Raw genomic sequence first — 24120 nt, 5'->3', positions numbered from 1 at the left:
CGCCGTCGCTCCCAGAGCCAGAGAGGGGAGGAGGAGCCGCCGTCGCTCTCAGAGCCCGAGAGGAGAGGAGCCGCCAGAGAGAGGGAGGAGCCGCCGCCGCTCAGAGCCCGAGAGGGAGGAGCCGCCGCCGCCGCTCTCAGAGCCCGAGAGGGAGGAGCCACCGCCGCCGCTCTCAGAGCCCGAGAGGGAGGAGCCACCGTCGCCGCTCTCAGAGCCCGAGAGGGAGCCGCCACCGCCGCCGCTCTCAGAGCCCGAGAGAGGAGGAGCCGGGCCGCCGCCTCCGCCACCAGAGGGAGCCGGGCCAGAGGGAGCCGTCGCCGCCTCCGCCACCAGAGGGAGCCGGGCCGCCGTCGCCGCCTCCGCCACCAGAGGGAGCCGGGCCGCCGTCGCCGCCTCCGCCACCAGAGGGAGCCGGGCCGCCGTCGCCGCCTCCGCCACCAGAGGGAGCCGGGCCGCCGTCGCCATGCTACCTTGGACATTCGGGGCCCCCTCAACCAAAGAAGGCTTGGTGGCTCCGACATCAACCCCGCCCACCACCACCCACCATAACAGCCCACCCAAGGGACATAATTGGACTTTCTTGGGTGAGAAACAACAACCTTTAAAGTAATAATGTCTGAAGTCCTACTACAGGGTATGTCAAAATGTAAAAAAAAAAAAAATTAAAATTTGCTTTTATCTTACAGCGCCACTTCACAACCCATGCTGTTTCTTATTTGTACATAGACATGTATTCAATTTAGGACTAATTTAATGTTAAAGGGTAAGTAGCTCCAAATGTATTCATTATTTCTTTGACCTTGCGCTTTATATGTTTATATTCATTGTGAGTGGTTCTGAGTCCTGTTGCCATGTAAACACCATAAAAAAGTGGACAAAAATAAAATGACATTTGCAGCTCAGCTACTTACTACCTACTTTGTAGCAGATAGATGTCTCATTCTTACATTCTGTTTGAGGCTGTGGCAATGTTGTCCCGCCCCTGTGTATTTCTGTGTTATATGTTGCGGGTTGTGTGTTAACGTTGGTGTATAGTCATTGGTACACGGGATGTAATATGAGGTATGCGCACAAGTGTTTAAAATGTATATTTGTATTTAGGCACGAGGATTGTACAGCACTTCGCGCGCAGGTAAAATGTAGTAATATGTGGGCACAGGGAATTGCACTTATTAATTTACGTGCAGTTGTACCGAGACTCCAATTGAATGATTGATTAGCAATTGAGTCTTGATATAGCTGCATAAAAGCAGCATGTTTTCACTCACTCGGGGTTGTGTGTTCGGTGAATGGAGAATGGGATTGGAGACGGAGGTAATAATAATAGATATCATAATAGCAGCTCACTGTGTTTGTCAGTGTAGTCGTTCTTGTTTGTATCTTTGTTTTGGCTGCCAGTGCCATGTCCTGTGTTTTGTTTGACTTTACAACCTTTTATTTTCTGTCTGTTCAATTATTAAATGCTGAGCACAGCTCAGCTTCATCAAAACTCCACTTCTGTTGTTTTCTTGTTGGTTCCTGGTTCTGGTCTGACGGCACCCACTACAGCCGTCTTTGTGAGACATGGTGTCATTGTGGGATTACCAATGCCTCCTAGACGCAGACCAAAGCAGGAACCGCAGTTTTTTGGGGGAAAAAAAGGACTGCTTTTTTTGTGTTTTTTGGGGGAAAAAAATGGAAGGCTGGAGAGATGGCTGCACTGAACTGGAGGAGCTCCTCAGTGGTCTGGAGGACCAAGGCTGATGTCTTTGCTGCGGGGTGTACGGGCACACAATGGTTGTCTGCCCCTTCCAGGAAGAGGAGGAGGAACCAGCCCAAGCGAGGAAGGTGGGGGAGAAGAAGCAGGAAGAGAAGGGGGAGAGGAAAGCTGCAACAGAATGAGGAGGTTGGGGATGACGGCTTGAAGGTCACGGCGGATTTGTGCCCCGGCTGTGGGGTATATGGGCACATGTTGGCCCTATGCCCCATGCAATACGCAGAGGGGGATCTAATGCTCAAGTGGGAGGAGCCCATGCGTCCAGCACCCAGACGGGGGGACCGTGAACGTCCAGCGCCCAGACGGAGGGACCATGAGCGTCCAACACCCAGATGGGGGGGACCGTGGGAATCCAAAGCCCAAGGAACTGCTTTTTCAACCTCCACCAGCAGAGGAAGAATGCCTGCTGTTTCCACCTCCACCAGCAGAGGAAGAATGCCTGCTGTTTTCACTTCCACCAGCAGAGGAAGAATGCCCACTGTCTCCATCTCCACCAGCAGGGGAAGAATGCCTGCTGGTTTCGCCCCCAGAATGAAAGGGAAAGCTGCAACTGTCCCCTGCAAGTGAGGGAGAGCTGCACCATTATCCTGCAATAGAGGGAGAGCCACACCAGTACCCTGTAACATGGGTAGACTACACGCCGCTCCGAGCTCTGTCGCCAGGAGACTACACGCTACTCCCACCTCCGCTGCCAGGAGATTACACACCGCTCCCACCTTCAATGCCAGGAGACTACATGCCGCTCCCTGCTCTGTCACCAGAATACTACACACTGCTCCCACCTTCAATGCCAGGAGACTATACGCTGCTCCCATCTCCGTCGTCAGGAGGCTACACGCTGCTCCCACTTCCACCACCTGGAGCAGAGAAGCAGGAGCTGCCTCTGCCTCCGCCACCTCCACCGCCAGGAGCAGAGCAGAAGGAGCTGCCTCTGCCTCCTCCACCAGCAGAGGGTCAATGCCTGCTGGGTCCCTGTCTACCAGCAAAGGGTCAATATCTGCTGGGTTCCCTTCCACCAGCACAGGGTGAATGCCTGCTGGGTCCCTTTCCACCAGCAGAGGATGAATGCCTGCTGGTATCACTTCCCCCACCATCATGAGGAGAGGAGCTGGAGCTGCCTCTGCCTCCATCACCATCAGGGGGAGAGGAGCAGGAGCTGCCTCTCCCTTCACCAGAAGGACCAAGACTAGATGCTCGTGGTCCTCAGCAGCCCTTGAACAAGCTTCTGAGGGAAGCACGGGGAAGAACAGCCCAGCCACAGTGGCTGAGAAGAGGGCCAAAACCCACACTCCAGCTTGTCCTGACTCCCTGCACGTCATCGCTCGGGGATGCCTGCCTCGCTTCACTCAAGGATGCCTGCCTTGCTTCGCCCAAGGATGCCTGCCTCGCTTCGCCCAAGGAGTGCCTTCCTCGCTTCGCTCAAGGATGCTTACCTGGCACTGCTTGGGGTTGCCTGCTGCTCCGCACTGCCTGGGGTTGCTTGTTGCTCTGTACCGCCAGGGGCTACCTCTGTCTCCCATTGCCTGTGGAGCCACCGGTGGCAGGGTACGAGGGAGAAGCGGAGCTCCCGCTGCCACCTCTAAGGCCAGGGGCACCCCTCCCGAGTTCTTCTACCGAGGGTCCGCTGCTGCCTTCGCCTGAGGCTGCTAGCTCTGCTTCTCCTGGGGTCACTGTCAGCTCTGCTGGCCGCAGGGGTCAGTGTGGCTGGAGCACCACCAGAGGGAGAAGGGGGGAGAGGTCAGGAGACCACCTTCCTCAGCAGCCTTTCCGCTGCCAGGACTGCCCCAGCTGAATGAGTCAGTCTGGAAGCTGTCAGCAGGTCTGCTGACAGCATCGCCACTGGCAGTTTTTCCGCTGCCAGGGGTGCAACAGGACAGAGTAGCTTTTCTGCTGCGGGATTGGACCACCATGCTGTCAGCCGTGCCACTATTGGCAGGGGAGCTGACAGCATTTTCAGCCATGGGCCCAATGAAGCCTCCCTTCCTGGCCCAAGACTTTCACCTGGACTGTTGGGTTTTTAAGGGGGGAGGTGGCCATTGAGGCCATGTGTTCTACGCACAAGCGGAGGGGATATCTGGCAATGTTGCCCCGCCCCTGTGTATTTCTGTGTTGTATGTTGCGTATTGTGTGTTGTTGTTGGTGTATAGTCATTGGTACATGGCAAGTAATATGGGGTATGCGCATGAGTGTTTAAAATGTATATTTGTATTTAGGCACGAGGATTGCATAGCACTTCACGCACAGGTAAAATGTAATAATATGTGAGCACGAGGAATTGTACTTATTAATTCATGTGCAGTTGTACCGAGACTCCAATTGAATGATTGATTAGCAATCGAGTCTTGGTACAGCTGCATAAAAGCAGCATGTTTTCACTCACTCGGGGTTGTGTGTTCGGTGAATGGAGAATGGGATTGGAGACGGAGGTAATAATAATAGATATCATAATAGCAGCTCACTGTGTTTGTCTGTGTAGTCCTTTTTGTTTGTCTCTTTGTTTTGGCTGCCAGTGCCGTGACCTGTGTTTTGTTTGTCTTTACAACCTTTTATTTTCTGTCTGTTCAGTTATTAAATGCTGAGCACAGCTCAGCTTCACCAAAACTCCACCTCTCTGTTAATTTTGTGTTGGTGCCTGTTTCTGGTCTGACGTCACCCACTGCAGCCGCCTTTGTGACAGGGGCATATGTTCCTTAATATGAAAGTCTGATTGAATCTATAGGGGTTGAAACTATCCTAAATGCATTATAGTCCTCTGCATTTACTTAATGCCTACTTATGGACCTTGCTGTAGGCATTGCGTCCCGGGCAAGGCTGGTCTGCACCCTTTGAAAACAGTAGACTCAGACATGGAAACTGCAGTTAAGCACTTTTCAAGCACTTTTATTAAATAAAACAAACAAACACAGAAACAAAATAAAAGTTTTGAACAAAACACCCCAAACACTACCAAAACAGAAACTCTTCAAATGAAACAAAATACCACACACAAGCTAATGGCTATCGCAGTTCTCCTTCTCCTTTTCCTACACACTCTTCCCAAACAAACATCCTTTCTCTCCTTTTAATATGTGGCCAAGGATTGATTGCCAATTTGTTATTCAATAAATCACCACTTGTCCACATATTACACTTCTCATGCACTCTCAATCAGACAATCAAAACCATGTGGCTGTGCAAATGGTGGACATCTTGGTTCCAGGCTGCGCCTTCACCAAGATGGCCACCAGCCACCAGACTCTCACACACACAAAAATGACATTCAAGCATTCCAAAGAATTTTGAAATTGCAGAATGTACTGTAGTAGGAAAAGAAAATAGTCAAGGGCAAACAAACATCCCAGTATATTCAAATATATGTGTATAGTGTTTGTGTTATGGGCTAAGTAATGTGTATAGGAATTATTTTACTTAGAAGATACTTTTGAATGAATTTACTAACTCAGATAGCATCAATGAGAAAAATTGCAGGATTGTTCAGTAATGTAGTTTCTTATATAATCTCAACCACAACTTCAAACACTCATTTAGAATGGTAATACAGATGCTTAAGCAAACTGAAGAATGAACAACAGAAAATGATGTTAAGAAGCCTGTTTACCTTAATTTACCTAAAGACTTGTAACTGTGGTGCTGCTACACTTCTAGCACCTTTAACCAAATAACCAAACAAATAGAAGTTATGATAATATATCTGATATATATTGTATATATATATATAATATATATATAATATATATATATTATATATATATATATATATATATATACCATAAATTAAGGTCGTTAGATTTAAATAATTGCTCTTCTCAGAATGTTGCTATCCAGGACTCTTTAAAAGACACTTAGAGGACAGCAGCACCTAATCTTATCCTAGGGTTCGTTTACTGTAGAATCAGATGATTTAAAATATATTTAAGTAACACAGTTACAAATGTTGGTGATATCCACTGCTGTATTGTATTGACTGTGTTTTTTTAAAAAAAATTGTAAATCTGTACATTTATTAAAAAAAAAAAAAAGGTTCATATCTACGACACAGTCAGTGTGATGACTGAGAAAATAATATTTGAATGGAATGAGAAAGTAAATAATATACAAAGTCCTTTCTTAAATTTTTTTTTGCTGAATATTTCCAACGATTTAGGGGCCATTCAAAATTTTCAGTGTACACAGCATGCTGTGCAGGGTTGTTTGAGGGTATTGTTGGCTTTTTGATTAAAAAAACAAAACAAAAAAAACTTTATATAGCTTCAAATATTCACATACCTACCTGCAAACATACTACAGCCACCAGAAATGTAATTTTGTTTTTTTCTTTCTCTAGTTTTTTTTTTTTTCTTCAAACTTGCAGTTCCTAGTCAAAGATTCTAGGGGCACTATTCCACTCTCACACCACCCACGTGACAGGGTAGCGTCACTGGCAAGGTTGTTTCTACCATGAACGAGATTCAGAGACAAGAAAGCTTCAGTGAAGTGTTTTCACGCACTTTGATCATAAATAAGAAAACAAACAAACAAAAGACTCCGCTTTCAAAACAACACGACTTCACAACTCCCCAAAACACCAACAATACATCAGTACAAAACAGCACAACACACAAACCTTCTACAACATTAACTCTATTGCTTTCTAACTAACATCCATGACCACCCTGTTTATACAGCACATCCCCACGTGTTATTGCCACCGAATACTCTCCCCCTCCACCCCCCACACGCATCCGGGTTTTTGCCTTTCAAGCTCCTTTCTGATAAAATGTGTTTATTAGTGTCAGTGTATATCATACCTTACCCATTTAATTTATATAGCATCCTTCAAGTGCAAACATCCCAGGGCGCTTTACAAAAATTAATTTGAATGGCAAATAGTACAGAAAGACAGCACCACACAATTAAATAAAAATGCAATTAAATGTTTAATGGTGGAAAACAATGTGTTCTTATTTGTTACTCTAGTCTCCTAATATGCAAATATATACACAATTCTTTCAGATACATGCCATACAGTAATATGTCTAAAAGCACAACATCTTCAAAATGTTGATGAAATGGCATACAGTACACACCATACCATACAAAAAAGCTTCTGCAAACCAAAAATAAATACAGGTTGACTGGAATATTCTGCCTGTCAAACAATACTACTGAATTTTATTGCGATACCTGACTGGAAAACAACATAAATGTCTTGCAATTTATTTGTATTTACTCTTGAACTAACTAGGCTTACAAGAACAATTCATTTGACACCCACCTGTGTAAAGAGTAAAAACGCCTACATGGTGAGGGATTTACCCCCATGAAAGAAACAACATGATTTACTTAAAATGACTTGAGCTGCCTAGACGGAATCATAAAAGTACAAAAAAATTAAGTTTTTAGCACTTTGGAAATCTGTGAGCCATAGAGAGGAAAAGGTAATGATTACATTTTGGTACTGAAATTCTACAATGCCCAAGTGTTTGTGTACAATGTAGGAAACAGTAAACCAGTCAAATGTGTTTATTTTAATTTTCGCTATAGTGAGTAATAATTACATTTTGAAAACCTAGGGCCTGCTTCTGTCCGCACGTTGGGGGAGGGGGATCATGAATAAAGAGCAATGCCTTCGTGTAATCGGCATGTTGGAGGCTGGACTAGGGCAGCGTACTGCTGTGGTTCACCGTCTTGGGCGCTCTGCTCACAGCCAGCAATTTCAAACATGGCAAGACGGTATAACCAGACACATTGTCAATGACAGGCCACGAACTGGGAGACCAAGAGTAACAACACCTGTCCAAGATCGACAGATCATTTTGCAGCATCTTCATGATGTCAATTGTTAATCAGCACAATAAAAAGTAACTGCATGTGCTCTAAAACAGAGTTAGTCATTTTTCGATCACGTCTAGTGAATTTTATCCAAATATAAGTTACAAGTTTCTTTTGATGCTCAGTATATATATATATATATATATATATATATATATATATATATATATATATATATAAAACTGTTAATGGGTTTGTGAAATAAATATTTAGGAAATCAGTAGAAAGTCACTTGTGGTCGTTTTGTTGTACTATTAATGTTTTTATGAAATCGTCAGCAGAATCAGTTTTTAATCTGCTAAACTTTATTATTATTATTATTATTATTATTATTATTATTATTATTATTATTATTATCAGCTTCTGTTTGCTCAACATTTTTGTTTTAGTAATAGAAAGCTTAGTTCTTTAAGGAAAAAATGCTGGACAGCTCTGTATTATGATATCTGCAGCTATTACCTTGCACAGACAACATTTTTTAGCATCTGCGCTGTGCCTTGCGAAAGGTGGTGGTAAAAACCTACATCCATCCAACATATTTCCTTGAAAATTAGGAAAAAATAAGTTTTTTTTTCACCCCTATTAAGGTCCCTGTCCATCATTACCGAAGATGGTCACTGTGACATGCTTCTGTAAATAGGGTAAGGCTGTACCCAGTCAATGCGGTGCCAAAGCCTGGTCTTGCCAGCAGTCAGGAAGGAAGCTGCCAAGTGAACAATATGAATGTGCAAGCCCTTTCAAATTATTATGTAGGCATTAACTGGATAAAAAATGTCGAAGGTACAATTTTGTTTTGTGAATGTCATGAAAAACTACCTTTTTGTTCCTCGCTTTCCTTTTTTTAGGTGATTAGGTGTGTCTTTGTGGAAAGAATATGTCGAAAAGGCTTTGTGCTAGTCGTTTAGCAATGCAAGATGCTTTTTTTGTTACATAACGTATATGGAAAACCCTTGTGTGTGTATGTGTGTGTGTGTGTCTATAAAATGGGTATTTTAAATACTCTATCCTGATTGGACAAAACAGGTCACATGGGGGTGTTGATATTACAGCATAGCATCATGGGTTGGCACTTTTTTCAAAAACGGGCAAATCACTGGCAGATTTCCATATACTAGAATTTAAAAACAAAAATGGCAGACATATTGGAATTTATCTCAATAAACATGACCGACGAGATTTATGTAAATGTTGAACTTTTGGGAAACCGAAATGTACATGAGATATTAAATGAATCTGAACTGGACACACGTGATTAATTAAAGTAGTGAAAAAGTAAAAAGCAAAAGTAAGTATTCAAATAAATTAAAAACTCGCCATTCTGATAGCTCTGTTCCTTCTCCCTGAACTATGGCATTTTCCTATCCAATTAAAAAAAAAAAAAGTTTAAAAAATATCTCTTAAACTTTCAGCTTTTCACAAAATATTGGGTCCCCTCTTAAAAGAGACTTTGGGGTTAAAATATGCTTTGTTTCCTCCTGACTTATAATGCACCCGGGGAGTGTGGATATTAGAGTATATCCCACACCCTGTTGTATATATATGGAACAAAACTGAAGTATTAGCATAGTTCTAAGAATTATGTGAATTGGCCTATCGAAACAAGTTAAAGAAATCCAGAAATCTGAAAAATGGCATAATATCACAGTAGTGACGTCAAAATGTTACAATCTGACTCCTTGAGACAACTTTCAATTCAAACACAACATGTCTTGTTTTCAATTACTCAACAACACCCATAGTACAGAAATGTTCATGAATGACCACAAATTGAGAATACGTTAAAAAATGCTAAATTTGACTTTACATTTGTACCTAATGTACGTTATTATTATTCAATTGCAATTTAAACCATAACACTCATTTATTGTCTCTTTTTATTACAGATACTAATATCCATGTACTATAAAAATAAGATATGATTTCTGCGACAGTTTATAAACTACTCGACCTAACAGTCTCGTAGTTTGACATCACATAAACCCTAGATGGAATTATTTTCCTGTAACCCACTGAGGCCCATCTATTGTTCACTCACACTCACTCACTCACTCTCTCTCTCTCTCTCTCTCTCTCTCTCTCTCTCTCTCTCTCTCTCTCTCTCTCTCTCTCTCTATATATATATATATATATATATATATATATATATATATATATATATATATATATATATATTTTTTTTTTTTTTTTTTTTTATGTGTTAATCCTAAAATTCTAGGTGATGCAAAATTTTTGGCCATAACTGTAGTTTACAAAAAAAAAAGAACTAAAAAAAGGGTGTGTCCAAACACTGTGTCCTGACACAGAACACCCTGTAGTGTGTACCTCTATCACAGGGTAAGTGTAGTGACACCTCCCCACGGGGATGTGTCTTGTAATGTTCACAAATTGATTTTCCTCTATCCCCACTAGAGGGAAATACAGCACTATGCTGCAAATGTAAATCACATGTTTGTGCAATGTAAAAGCACAATGGCATTGTAGTATTATACATTAGTAAGGATCAGGCAAGGGTTTCAGTGTTTGGGCATCATTAACATATCATTTTGTGCATATTATATACATTATAGAGGCTTGATAATAATTGATAATAATTCCACACCCAGGAATCACTAGAATGAAAGGGCTAGCTAGATATTACCTGTTGTGGCCTAATATGGACTTGGAGGGGGAGGAGAAAGTACTTTGTATTCTGTAAGGTGAAAAACACCTTCCAGTGCTCCATTGCATCCCTGGGAGTGGCCAGAGCAGCCAGGAAGAATAATTCATATGGATTATGCAGGGCCTTTTTTGGGAAAGATGTTCCTGGTACTGGTTGACACGCATTCAAAGTGGATGGATGTGTATCCAATGAATGTGTGAACATCATTGAGAAATTGAGACAAAGTTTTAGTATTCATAGATTACCTGAATGGAAGTTGTTTTACTAGTATAGAGTTCCAAACTTTCATGAAGAAAAATGGTATCCATCATGTGACTTCTGCGCCTTTTCTACAAGCCTTGTCAAACTCGGTCCTGGGTACCCCCTGTGTCTGGTGGTTTTCGTTCCAACCGAGCTCTCAATTACTTAACTATACCCTTAATTGAACGGATAATTTCCTTAATTAGACCTTTTTACTTTTTTTCAGCTCTTGAACAATTGCATATTTCAAATTAGCTATAACATTTGATAAGTAACTTGAACTGCAACTGTTTAAGAGCTAGAAACAATTAAAAAGGTCTAATTAAGCAAATTATCAATTAAGGGTCTAGTTAAGTAATTGAGAGCTCAGTTGGAATGAAAACCAGCAGCCACAGGGGTACCCAGGACAGAGTTAGAGAGGCCCTGGTCTAATGGATTGGCAGAGCGGGCAGTTCAGACTTTAAGATGGAATTAAGAAGATGCAAGGAGGTACTATTGACGCTAAAGTGTCAAGATTCTTGTTTAGTTATCGAATTACACTGCACTCTACAGCGGGTTTATCACCAGCCGAGATGTTGATGTTTTGGAAGCTGAGGTCCACGTTAGATCTCCTGATCCCCAATGTGAAGACCAGAGTGCAAAACAAACAATTTAACCAAAAAGAAATCCATGATAAGGGGTCAAAACTGAGAAGTTTCTTATCAGGGGTTTTTGTTTGCAATTTTAGTGGTGGACCAAAGTGGATTTCTGCGGCGATTAAGGAAAGTACCAGACCAGTGTCTTATATGGTGATTCTGGGAAATGGACATACGTCGGCATGTGGACCAGATTTGGGCCCAGTATGATGGGAGGTCAGTAAGTGGGCTATGATCAGAACCTGAGGGAGCCCTGGAGAATCCGGGGAAATGGAAAGGTTCCTCTGAGGAGCTTGTGGAGACTGCCACAGACTCAATACCACCCATTATACCAAGAGTTATACCTGCAGTTGAGTACCAGGATTTACCTCCTACCCCGGGGCCAGCTGGGAAAGGTGCAGAGAGAGTTGCTGGGGACCAGGAGATAAGTTGACAATCTCCCTTGCCCCAGGGGAAACTCCAACACTCTACCCGAGAAAGAAAAGCGGCAAGTTATCTGAAGGATTATATTAGATAATGTGAGATCTGTTGTCAGTATAGAGGGCAAGAATGTGCCCTGATTTCACAGGGAAGGGATGGCAGTCTACTCTGACCTTCCTACGCACACACAAAAGTACACACAACACATAAAAAAAAAAAATATATATATATATATATATATATATATATATATATATATATATATATTATATTATAGAGGTGTGGTGTATATGTGTGGTTTGTTTGTGTATATGATATATATATACTATATATATATATATATATATCTATATATATATATATATATCTATATATATATATATGCTAGACAAGATCTGTTGGAAACTTTGGTGGTAGTGGTGTGGTATGTTAAGTTAAAAGCGGTAGGTTTAAAACAAAACAAAACAAAACAAAAAAACCTGTCTAATAAGGATTTACAGTATGTATGGGTAAATAGTTTAGAAGGGAGGGAATGCAGAGGTGCGGTTCTGATCCGAGCCACCAGAGGGAGCTCCATTTTATATATTTGCAGAGTCGCTGTGGGTTCGTGTTGTTTATACAGACTAGTCGGAGGCATTGAAGGGAATACATTGTAACTGTGTGGATTAAATAAAACCCGAACTGAAATAAACAAAAGATTCCTCATTAACTACGATACGACAATGACAAAACTTAAGCACATTGCATAACAGAACAGCCTCCACTTTTACAATACACGCATTAGAGTCCTGCATCGGATCTGGTGCCCGCAGGTGATCCGCAAAAGCAGGTCGCGTTTGGGTCTGAATGTTAACTTTAACGCGGTTTGGGTGCGGGTCAAAAAATTACATTTTTGGGTCAGGCTTGAATCTAAATTTGAATCATCAAAAATGTTTTTGTCCTTTCAGCGTACTCGTCGGTAACCCTTTCCCAAACAAGGTAGATGTACAGGTATTTCCTGCACAGGGTCTGATTAGGGAGGAGTCCGCAGACTAATCAGTTTCTCGGTTTGTATTGCCGCTTGTTTGATACGTCGCAAAGTGGAGGCTCTTATGTTGTGCAATGTGCTTAAGTTTTGTCTTTGTCGTAAATCAGAAGTGTGGAATTATTCTGGAATCATAGCGAATGAAAATAATGATCATGTGATTGGAGTTGTTGCTTGTAAAACCTGTCGCTATGTTTTTATGTACGACAGCCACAAAACTGATCTGTCTGTAAAAACAGGGGTGTAGCTACCTTTCAGCTGGTGGCATGAAAGGAATAGACGGGTTGCAGGTTGGGGTCGGGTCCTGTATTAGCGGGTCCTGGTCACAAAAATCCGACCCACGCAGGACCACCACTAGCGTTTTCAAGCAATACTGCATCTGAGGGACCAAGATCAAGCAAGGTACTGTAGAATCTGTGAGCAAAAAATCGTTTATATATTATATATATATATATATATATATATATATATATATATATCATGATCATTAGAAAGAAAGAAAAAAAAAACAGGACTTTATTGATAAAAACAAAAGCAAAGAACCCTGGGTATAACCTACGCTCAAAACCCAATAGAAAGCTAATTCACAGGTTTCTAAGTTGGTCAAAATTAGAATCACTCTTAGTCGAGTAGATATCTTTTAGTGTCTGATATGTTTCTTTTTTCACACAGTATCACATTGTGACAGGGTAGTGTCATGGCCCAGAGACAGAAAGCTGCAGTTTTAAGAGTGTACGCACATGTTTATTTAACAAAAAGCAGAAACAAAATAAAGGTTCAAACAAAAGACTAACGGGCTGTAGAGTGGACAATCGCCTTCACTAAACGTAGTCAAAATAACACACCAAAACACTTGCTTAGCTCCCTCCAACAAACAAAGGATTTCTGGATCTTTTTATACATGTGACCATCCCCTACTCAGCATCAATGACCTAATTGGAGGAATGGCCACACATGTGATTGCTAGCAGGGACAGATTTAACCCCATTCCTGCCAACCTTATATCCCCCCCCCCCCCCCCCCCCCACACTATTTACCCAGCAGGGCTTCTTCTGTACAACACATTTACAGGACATCATGGGTTTGAAATGTCTGTTTTATTCTGGTGCCTTGGCAGGAGGTGGAGATGCATTGTCGCTGTGGGAAGTACACCACTCTCGTGCCCTGTCACAAGGAGTACCTGTGTGAATCAAAATGTCCTAAAACAAGAAACTGCCAGAGGCACCAGTGTAAAAGAAGGGTGAGCTTTTAACATGAATGGCCAGTTGTTGTCATGATTATTTACTTATTGTTCTGTACGTTTTATGTGACACAATGGAATTGCCAACAATAAGGTTTATATTTACACATTTTTTTTATCCACCATAGTCTATTGTGGGATCTAATAACCAGTGTAACTGAATTAAAAATACATTATCTATTTATTAAAAGCAGATTCCTCTTGCTTTGACAATGGTCAAACAGAGACAGTGGGCTTGTGTCCCTACTGCTAGAAATACCATTAGGGAATGAAAATAAAGATTGTGTTTGAGGTCTGCTCACTGATAAAGTAGTGTAGAGAAGACCAAACTGTAGAAACAGACGGGAATTCAAACTTTGCTTGATATGAATATTATTGAGAAACGACAGCTTTTAAATTCTATATTCCAAATTGAAGACTAATGTTTTAATCTGAAAGGACACAAAACTTGGAAGCAAGGCTAAGAGAGGAATTGTATTTAACATGTATGTATTTCAGGGTTCTGTCTTGCTGATACTACTGTGCCTTTAACGATAAGGGTTGATTGCGCTGCTAGCAGACTAGATCACTTGCACGCGCTGGGTTACGTCTTGACACTACATTTAACCAATCAGAGAGTTGAAGGGGTGGGTTTACCATTTTAAGCACTTGAAGAGTCAGAAACATTGTAATGACTGTTAAAAAAAATAACCAATGTATTTTCAAAAAAAAAATAGTGACAATAAATGTGGAAATTACCAAACCGAAATGAATAATGAAAAAGAGCAACCCGATACAATCAATGAGAGCAACTTGTAGAAAGTGAATTGGAAGAACAGCAAGAGGGGCCTGTGTGTAAAATAAATAAATAAAATACAAAATTAAACATCGTGATAGTAGGTATGATGATATGGGGGGGGGGGGGGGGGGGGGGGGTGGAAATGGCTTTTTTACAGCAATTAATTCAGTGGTAACATGATTTTGGAAATAAGTGGAATACATAACATGTTAAAATAGAACCAATTTAAAATCACCAATATCATAAATTACAAACATTGGCATTTTTAGCTTGTGACAGGGGGTTTTGTTACACACGTGGGTCATCTCTAAACAAGACTGAAGAAGACACAGCATTTTTAATAAGCACAAGTGCTGAAACTAGGGTACCAGCAGTGGGAGCCCTAGTGTCACATTTAATAAAGAAAACAAAGCTAAAAATAAACATTTGCCACATAAGGTGCACGCTAATCCCACTAAAATAAATGTCGTATGCCAGGAGCCTGCTACTCTACATACACCCACTCTACAAGGGTGCTGGAACTAGGGGTGCTGGGGTTGCTGTAGCAGCCCTTGGCTTTGCATGGCTTCCATCCTATACAGGGGTTACGGTTTTGTTCAATGGCTTTCAGCACCCCCACTTTAAAAATTGTTCTAGTGCCACTGCCACTCTATATAGTGCTTGGGATCAACATCAAACCGCGGATTCACACACTTTTTTTTTTTTTTTGCTGCGAGCACCGTCTTCCTGTGGCATGGACGCCTTCCTGGGTTGTGATCGTGTGCAGGACTAGATCCTCCCGAAGTTAGTGCTGGCTCCATAGCTTCAGCTCCTGGGTTGCTACGAGTCTGCAAAACAACAAACGTCAGTTTCTCAGTGTCTGTCTTTATGGCTTTGGCCGTGCAGTAGCCTTGAGCTGTAGCATAGACGGTTTTTGAGCTCCTCGCAGCTTTCCCGAGAATGCCCCTCAGCCAATCTGAATCAGCTCAGCGCCAGGAGAGCCCACCTGCTGAATTAGTTGCTTAGCAACGTGTCTCCTGTTATGCATCTCAGCGGCTTCCCTAAAGGCACACATGCACTCCAAGAACTACGACATGGTCTCCCTGTAAAATAGCTGTAATATGTACAGTATCTATAATTTTTTGTGTCATTATTAATGTAGTGTATTTTTTGTAACCAATGCCATCTAAAGATAAAAATGTTATGTAACACTGCTAACAAGACATTTTGTTTTTCTCTTTTCCTGTATTCAACAATAAATGCCCTGGATTTGTCCATAAAGAGAATCTGAGGCGTAATTTAAGAGAATAAGGCCCAAGGGAAAAAGGTTGCTATTGAGTCTTCACTCTTGTATTAGAGAGCAGTGGTAGGGCTTAATTTTAATAGCAGATGAGAAAAGTAATAATAAATGGGCGTTACATATAAGAACATAAGAAATTCAAGAAGGCCATTCGGCCAATTTGTGCTCGCTCGCGTTGGTGTCCATGTGGGCCGTTAGCACTCAGGAGAGGAAAAACAAAAACTCCCAGCCAGGTTAGTAGGAAAATGAAACCTCTGGGAATCTGTGGCTAGACTGACCGCACTTTCTCCAGGCGGCTAGATAAAGGTCTTATTGTGACACAGAGGGGATTATACAGTATTGTCCATGACAGCATTCAGTCTTGAAGGATCCAATAGTATCCAAGGTTTTCAATTAGTTTTGATGTATGTGGCACTTGCAAGTAGGGGTGTTGCAATATGATGATAAAAAGATAACCGTGATACAAATTCTGACAATTATTGTATCGTCAATATTTTTCAATATCGCGGTAATTATTTATAGTTATGATTTATATTTATGATTTGTCAACCTCAAGTCATAATTTGCAACTTTAAATTATTAATACAAATAAGTTAAAATTGCAGTGATTGAATTTTTAAAGTGATCTGGCAGTATCATACTGTATACTTCGTCCTGCATACTCTTTTCCGGTGTAGAAACTTTTATCTACTTTTCTAATACTGTGAATGGTCGTGTTATGTGACCCAGCACTGTTTAAGATCAGTTGTGTTTGCATCACGTGTGCGTTTGCGGCGTGCACTGCAACACAAGATGACAAACAGTGAAGAGACAAACCAGCTGTACACTCCAAAAAAACGAATGAAATCAATAATATGAGATTATTTTGTTTTTTGAAAAAATAACATCGATCAAATTGTGTAAGAGGGGGGTCCAGTTTGTAAAGTATGCAGAGTTAGTGTTCTCTGCAAGAGAAGCAACACAAATGTTCATGCATTAAGAGATCACCACCGAACGCTTTATAAAGAAGCCATACCGTTAAGGAACAAAGTGTGAACAGTTTAAAGTTAAAGGAAGTATTAATAAGAGTTGAAATGTGTTTAATTGTTTTATGTTTTAGCTGCTGTAATTCTTTTCAACGTGTACTTGAACATAACTTTGACTATCGGATATTTAAATTAATATGTTACTCGCTGTATATCCTGGAATCCGTTTTTTTTTTTTTTTTTGTTTCAACTAAATATTAGTGTTTTCAAACATCTTAGTTTAAGACGTATTTGATCATATATAGTCACAAATTAGTAATGTCATGAACAGTTTGCATATTGGACTTCCTGTTTATAAATAAACAACTCAAACACGAGCACAGATAAACCTTGGCCATATTAACTATTTTTTAATTAGCTCTGTACTGTTGAACAAAAGGTGTCTCCTGCTTTTCTTTTTTTTTTTTTTTTGCTGCCAAGCTGTGTTGAGCTGCTTTGCATAGTACTTTTAAAATGACAATCAACTGACAAGCCAGGAAAACGATGTCCTCCTGAGCAGAATTTGCTGTTTATAATTAATATTGTTGTATTACTATACGAGGTGTATATTATACAAATAGTTCAGTTGTTTTTACATAGCGAGGGGGTTTATGACCGTTCATAATTTTAAAACATCAATTTTTGAGTTTTATTTTTAATTTACATTTCAAATTTAAAAGTAAAAACAAAATTACATTTGTAATAATATTTGTAATAATATATAATAATACATGCACACATACATTAACAAGTAGCAGTTTTATTTATGAATAAGATGTAATCAGGCAAATATGAAAACATTTGGAAATATAGAACACGTGAAAATATTGTGAAGCCCTTTGGATCATGTCTTCCACCAGAACATAAACATGTTAGTGTTTGTACACAGAAACCTGAAATGAGTGCCATTTAAGTTTGTTCACCTCAAGCCAATGAAAATATTTCGTCTTTATGTTTATAGTCACTGCCCCCCCATATTGGACTTTGTTGGCACCAAAACAACAATTTAAATGAGCAAAGAAAAAAAAAAAGAAAATACAAGAAAAACACTGAAAAAGCCTGGACAATTATTCTTTTAGTTAAAAAAAAGAAGTAATGGGGACGATAACTGAGTTCTTTCTCTAAGGTTTATTTTATTTTACTTTGGAAATGCTCCAAATTCTTTTTTTTTAATTTTTTATATTGAGTATTGTATAAATATCTATTGTATTATAAGTAAGCACCATATTTTTTTAGCTAAAGTTTAGGCTATACTGATTTCATACCTATTATAGCTTAATAAATAGTAAACCTTATAAATTTGTAAGGGTTTATTTTTTTGTAGTTCTTTGCAAATTATTGTGTTTATTGTAAATATCGTGATAATAACACACACAATAATCGTATGAGAAAATGTTCATATCGTGACACCCCTACTTGCAAGGTAGTAGGGGGCACAAATGTCACTGAGTTGCATTGCGCCAAGGGTGGAGAGTGTGGCAACATAATGCCATAAGCAGGTTTAAGTCTAGTTAAAATTTCTGTTAAATTTGATCAAATATAAAGTCCAACTGTATACAATCACAGTCATTGGCCTCTATTTAATTAATGGATGTTGTTTTAGAACATGTGGTATATGAGGAAATTCCCAGATTAACTGTGTCAGGTGTCTGTTCCTGCTTCAATCCACAGTGTTGTTCAGGAAACTGCCCACCATGTGACCAGAGCTGCGGTCGAACCATGGGATAAAGGAACCACAAGTGTCCTTCTGTCTGCCACAGAAGTAAAGTCAACTAGCAGATGGTGTCAGTGAAAATGTTATTGAAGAAATGGAGATCACATGTGGTATATCTTTACATAGAAGAGATATTTTTTTTTTTAGCCACAGGACAGAAAACCTGGAAAAGTTAAACCTAGAAAAATGATACTCTTGTTTTATTGAGGTTTCAGAGAAAGTTAAAAAAAAAAAAATATATAAAATAATCCTGCCAACACAGGATCTATTATATCTATTATATATAGTATTAATAGTACTATAGCCCTGCCAACAAGCTGTGTAACAGGGACCGGCAATTCCGGCAGTGTGGACAGTCTCAAGTGCTGCTATATTTTAACTGTACATGTTCACATAACGTCTTGTCCCTTTTATGAATCTTATCAGTTGACATGACTGGAGCATGTGTTGTTTTGTCATTATTTTAACAACACTGGTACTGTCAATGCATGTGTTGTTTTGAAAGTGACATAATGGCAACTAATATCATTAGCTATAGGTGGGCTCATGTCCGATGCAGACATTTTGCTATATTTAATGGGTATGATTTACCTGCCTACCACTCTGATTGGCTGAATGGATTTTTGAGTTTTATTATACAGTGTTTAGGTAGATGTGTTTGACACTTGCCTTGTACCCTTAGAGCTGGAGTCTCCTACCCTGGTCCTGGAGAGCTACAGGGTCTTCTGGTTTTCGTTTCAACCGAACTCTGTCACTTAATTGAACCATTTATTGGCTTAATTAATCAAGATTAACGTGATCCAGATTTTTAGCCATTTATGACATAAAGACACCATAAAACCTGCAGTCCTGGGGCTCTCCAGGACCAGGGTTGGAGACCCCTGCCTTAGAGTAAAGACAAGTATGCCATAGAGTGAAAACCCTGGTATTTGTTCTATTAAAATCAAACGAAAACATACATTTATTTCATAGAGAAACTAGGATGGTATGTTAATTGACAGTTTTGTAGTAAAAGATAGCAAAACATATTTACAGTGGACCACAGGGATATCTTAAAAAATCTATTGAACTATGAAATTTGTATTTTTCAGTTTAATGTGCAAAGTAATGTAAACCTGATTTCAATACAAGTATACCTGTATTCTTATTTGCTGTGATTTTGCATTCGGTGACCTTTTCAATGTAGATTTCAGAATGCTGTGGAGAGATCACTAAAAATGTTGATAGCCAGGCGAGAGTGAAAAGGTTGTTTGATACAGAGCTTTCTAGGTTATCACTATTATGGAATTTGTTTAACAAGTCTGAATAATTTAAATACTGCACAATAGATAGCAAAACTTTAAAATGGCATCTGTACTAAATGTCACCTTTACCTTCACATGCTCCCCTTTGAGCAAGTCTGTGAAAACCATTGTATTATGAAATGCCTTGTTGTTGTACACGGCAAGCTAGCACGGCTATGGTGATACTTTAAGGAAATTAATTTCAGGAGAAAGTAAATGTTATCTGAATTAACTATTGCTGTCTGAAATAGCACTTCCTTGTGAAATCTGTTTCAAGCCCATCCCTGTTGCAAATTTATTTTGGCATGTGAAAATGTCCCACTTTGTCCAGCATACTGACCAACACCCTTGCTAAATGTGATTATCATGTACAATACATTTATGCAATACAATCTAAACAAACTGCAAGGCAGCCATTCTTGTTGTCTCAGCTTTATCAGCAAATTTCCCTATGGAGTTCTGGCAACTTCAAATATTTTTTTACGGGAGACAAGAATCTTGTTATAGAAAATAACAGAAGCATGATCAAGTATCTAAATGACAATTCAGTGTAGTCAATCACAGCGATTTAGCACGTTTTTTACATTGGATTTTCTATATTCTAACTTCTTGGGTATTCTAACCCTGTAAGTAAGACTGGTGAACATAATGCTGTTCTGTACTGAAACTCAACATCTCTAAAGGCGATTTAAAGTACTTGTTGGCTGTTGTAGAGAAATACGGCATTTTATACACTGCACTTAGGCTTTCAGACTATGTTGGGTTTTGTCTCATTGCTTTTATTTCAGTGTTCTCAACATTTTACACTTTCACCTTGTAGCTGTACCCACTTGATTGGATTTAATGCAGTGTTTTTGTATATTTAACGCAGTATTTTTGTATATTTAACGCAGTGTTTTTGTATATTTAATGTAGTGTTTTTGTATATTTAATACAGTGTTTTTGTATATTTAATGCAGTGTTTTTGTGTCCTTACCAAGTTGTGCCCCTTTCCCTTTAAAATAGCATCTTGGAGGTGCACAGTTTTTACAAGTTTCATTGTAGAGATTGAAACTGGAAATTTAAATCAATCAAATATTTTAGGAACAGGATGTTAAGTACTGCACATTAACTTTTGTGAAGTGCAAGTCCTCTCATTCTTGTTCCACTGCTATGTGCTTTGACCAAAATAAATGTTTGAGTGTGGTTAGTTGATGTGTTTTTGATTGCCATATCTTTTCAATACTTAGGGTGTCCAAGCTTCAAGTTGTTCAAGGACTTTAGTAGTCTTGTCGTCCTTACCCGTGATTGAGAAAGCTTTAGTACTGGCCTAAATTAGATAGTTCCAGTGCTGTTCCTGGATAACAGAAAATAAAAACACATTGGAAATGTCAGAAGCATTATTTTCAGAAGCCTGTATCTGTTTATGTCTAGGAATGCGCCGACAGGTCATCACACAAGCCGAGAGAGACATCACTGCCACTTTGGCACCTGCCCATTGTGCAGACAGCCTTGCAGAGAGTGCTGAAGACATGCTGACACGTCTGTCCAGCTCCAAGCCATGATGAAGTGATGGTCAAACAGACTCTGAAAGTACAGAAACAGCAACACCATTTTGTATTTGGCAGCCATGCTACATTCTTGATTTTTTTTTTTTTACAAGCTCACAGAATCGACTGCATATCCTGGTTGTCTTTTGTCTCTTTTTTAGATTCATTCACCTCCTCAGTACATTATGTTTTTGACTTCTACTTAATTAATTCCATAAATCTAGCCACTTATCAATCGTTTTCATATTTGTGGCATACATGTATTGAATAAATAGATACATAAATACATTATAAATAATAGTTTGCGACTGACATTTATTGAAAATGTCCAGAGGCTCTACGTGTCACAGATACATAGATCTTTGTTTGGGTCTCTTCAGTGTTTTTAAGTATGGACTGTTTTTATATATGTGTGCTTCAAGAAAATGTGAAAAACAGACTTGTTTTTGAAATATGACTGAACTGTTCTATTAGGAAATAAAAAAACAAATCTTAAAAAGTAACTTAGTGCTTGTAGTAATTTCAGAGTTATCTTAAATATTATATTGTTCTTGTTGCTTAGATTCAATTTATATCCTTTCCTCTTTCTTCCACCACATCCCTATGAATTTTTAGTATAAAGTTGTGGCCTCAATAAAGGTCTTGGTGTGCTGTCTAAGTACATGTGTCGCACCAGAGTGTAACTTTTAGTCTGTCCCCTAAGGAATTTAAGAAATGCCACGTTTGTTCCAAGTTATGTTTCTTACTGCTGTATTTCTTACTTCCACTAGAGGCAGAGTGTTGCAGAGGGACTGGTTAATGATTACATTGAGGTTGCTCCTTAAAGTGCTAATTAGCATATAAATTATAATTAGGGTTTCTGGTACTAAATTGGCTTTTTCATTTAAAAGGAGAAGCGACTAATTTTTATTAATGTAATAACGTGTGTCCAGCATAACATACTTTATTTTTTATGATAACTTTAATAAAAATGAGTCACTTATTAAAATGTTGGGATCTCGTTTTTACATTCTGCTTCTGAATAGTTGAATAATTAAAGCTTGGCCAATTTTAAAAGACAATTTAGTTGTTTCAAAGCATAAACGCGTAAATGAAAAAAAAAAATCTGTTAGTACAGTTATATTTGAGATACACGAATGGCACAACAGGGATCAATTACATTTTTAAAGGAGTGTAGAAAAGTCAGGTAAAACACAGAAAACCACAAACCCTATTTATAATATACAATTGGGAACAGCCTTTTGACCTGACCTTCGTTCAGACTGTTCTACCTTGCCTGCCCTGTTCCTATACCCTCGTATGTACATCTTCAAGTTTAATTTTACCTAGAGGACTATACAGTAATCCTGTATTCACTCAAACTTTTAAAGAATCTTGGATCACAATCATGGCTTAACGTGCTGCATGGTAATCATAGCCTCAGTGTCCGATGTAATGCAGAGAGGTCTTTTTTGTTAACTAGGATTAGCCTGTGACTTAAATTTATTGTACAGCCCTACCCCCCAAAAAAAGTTAAGCTGAAGCCATATTGTTTAGGAAAATTCATATAACAAATAGTACCATTGATTGCACTGACTGTTGGAATGTCTTTAAAAGACCAAAAACAGCATGGCGTACCAGATTCGGATGGGCGAATTATTATTATTATTATTATTATTATTATTATTATTATTATTATTATTATTATTATTATTATTATTATTATTATGTGTTTTGCAAAGCGGAAACTTTATGTTTCACTTTCATTGCATTTGCACTTTTATTAAGTCTGTAATACAATGATGCATTTACGAGATTGTGCTTCAGTTCCATTTGATTTCAGGTAATGTGTTTTATATCTTTTCTCTTTTACACAAAAACATTATATTTCTGTATTTCCCCTTGTGTAGGTTCATAATGGAAGAAAAAAAAAAGACGTTCACACAGATTTCTAGGTTGACGCTGCACAGCGTATTGATATGTTTTTCCTGCATCCATAATACATTTTCATTTTGGTAAATTTAAGTAGTATTAAGTTATTCTGTCGTTCTTTTGCTACCAGTCAGTCCTTCTGTCATATTACGTCTGATGATATACCTGCGATTTTCGATTTGAGACCTTAGTACCTAGTTTTACACTGAATTTGCCAGATGAGTTCATTGTTGTTGCTTGCAAACTGATGGCATGTGCTGAGAACGAGTGGAGATTAGAAGTAAAGCACAGAATATTTAATCACACAGCGACTTTCTCATGTGAATTAAGAAGCGCTGAAAATATTATTATAAATTATATGATTATTCCTTTTTCGTTCTTTTTTGTTCTCAGTAAACTCAAAGTTATTAAGATGACCAATGTCCTATTGTTTTCAGTGCAAACAAATACATTATATTCCAGAGATTCGGGGAGCTCAGCAAAATCAAATCATGTATTTTTCAAGAATGCAGTTTTAGAAATGTATTTCTACAGTGAAAGGCTTGTTAAAAGCCAAGTAATTACTTACATGTTTACTATGCTGACATTATTTATTCCTTATAAAACTTAATGCAAGAGGGGAAAAAAAACTTGGTCTGCGATGGTTGCAGTTGGATTTGTGTGTGTGTGTGTTTGTGTGACTGTATGTGAGTCATGACAAATGCGACTCAAGGCCTACAAGACTGATTTTATACACACACACACACACAGAGTGCCTATAGGACGTATTCACCGCCTTTGGACGTTTTCACAGTTTGTTGTGTTACAACCAGAAATCTAGATGCATTTAAATTGATT

The 24120-nt window shown here is 39.2% G+C and overlaps 1 long non-coding RNA gene across 1 annotated transcript; it reads left to right on the top strand.

The window, feature by feature from the left end:
* Positions 1-12713: 12713 nt before the first annotated feature.
* Positions 12714-21587, top strand: LOC121300863. Its single transcript, XR_005947572.1, has 3 exons — positions 12714-12947; positions 13663-13785; positions 21257-21587. It is a non-coding gene; the product is annotated as an uncharacterized LOC121300863 (long non-coding RNA).
* Positions 21588-24120: the final 2533 nt, after the last annotated feature.

This window comes from Polyodon spathula, chromosome 1 (assembly GCF_017654505.1).
Source record: "Polyodon spathula isolate WHYD16114869_AA chromosome 1, ASM1765450v1, whole genome shotgun sequence".
NCBI lineage: Eukaryota > Metazoa > Chordata > Actinopteri > Acipenseriformes > Polyodontidae > Polyodon > Polyodon spathula.
This window is presented reverse-complemented; position numbering and strand designations above follow the sequence as displayed.